This window comes from Pteronotus mesoamericanus, unplaced genomic scaffold (assembly GCF_021234165.1).
Source record: "Pteronotus mesoamericanus isolate MK-2021 breed Mesoamerican mustached bat unplaced genomic scaffold, CSHL_Meso_final scaffold_31, whole genome shotgun sequence".
NCBI classification, from domain to species: Eukaryota; Metazoa; Chordata; class Mammalia; order Chiroptera; family Mormoopidae; genus Pteronotus; species Pteronotus mesoamericanus.
This window is the reverse complement of record NW_026555312.1, coordinates 29,302,597-29,304,116: the sequence shown is the minus strand read 5'-3', so window position 1 is coordinate 29,304,116 and position 1,520 is coordinate 29,302,597.

Here is a 1,520-nt window from a genome sequence, read left to right as displayed (position 1 = left end):
GTAAAGAGTTCTTCAGTACCATTTAACTAAATTAGCCAAAATTTGAACTACAGGATATTATTTATGTTGCAAATCAAAGTCAGGTAGGTCTTTGCCAATATGCATATCATATCACTCATGCCAAGAAATACAAACCTCCAATGTTACTGATTGTGCAATTAACTTATTTGGTCTTTAAAGGAAAAATACCCCACATATTTGAGAACCATGAGAGAAACATTGAAAACCTAGTGAATGTAGTAAATGAGATCTTTTGACCTTGAAATAAGAATTTTTATCTGCTAAACCAAGAAAACTCACTCCAGAAATATTGTTAAAATTAAAGTAACAAAAACTTTGTATATTCCTTCTTTTCATCTTGAACAGAGCTAAATAAAGGAAAGATAAACAGAACTCATTTGCTCCATTTTTTTTTTTCATCCCAGTAACTCTCTCTCTTCATTGCTCATGCTGTTCAAGGAGAAACATTAGCCCCATGGCTGATGCACATAGACGATTAACCTCATTTTAAATCAGTGTTTCTCTCTTCCCACCAGAATCCCTCAGTTTTCCACTTTTCTCTCCATCTTCCTGCCAGCTTCTCCTTTACACTACGGCCTCCTTCAAAGTACAGCCAAGTACTTTGCCAAGTTCCTGCCTGGACTCTACAAAAAAGCCTGACTGAATTCTTTTGTTTCCAAGGGAGTACAAAGCTTTCACTTGGCAGCATGTCACCATAGCTGATAGGTTGATTGGCAAAACTACATAGAACCCATAGAATCACCTCAAGCTGAATCCCCACCTCACTCCATACACCAAAATAATTGTCTGAAATAGCAAAGATTTGCATGTATAAAGTAAACTATATGAGTGCTAGAAGAAAGCATGCAATAGTTTTAGCTTTTGCACATTCAGGGTTCATCTAAACAAGGTGTAAACCCAAAATTCTGTGCAAGAAAAGGTGGGTAAATCTGACACCGTAAGTACTGTAAACTTCTATTTGTTTAAAAAATAGACAGGAACTGTATTTGTGACCTACCTATCTGAAAAATAAAGGCTAATGACAAAAAAACTGAATCTTTAAAAATCAATTTTTACATTACTAAAAATCATGCAGAAATGAATAGCAGTAAGACCAGATAGTTTCCACACACACCAAAAAAAAAATGCAAGTAGATCATAAATATGTGAAAAATATTCAATCTTCCATAATTAAAATATAAATGGAAACAATAATGACTTGCCATTTGTTGCCTAGTGGCAAAGATTTATGTTTGATAGAACATGAATTTCATGAAGTTTTGAGGAAATAGGCTGTTCATACTCTGTTAATGGGATTATAAATGAGCGCAACTGTTTTGCAGGGCAACTTGGCAATATTTATTAAAATGTAAAATGCACATATATTTTGACCCAGCAATTCTATTGCTAAGAATTTATCTTAAGGGTATGCTCTCTGAACTGTGCAAAATGTGCATGTGTACTAGGATGTATGTAGCAGAATTGTTGTTTGTAATCCTCCAAAATGGAAAAAACTTAAT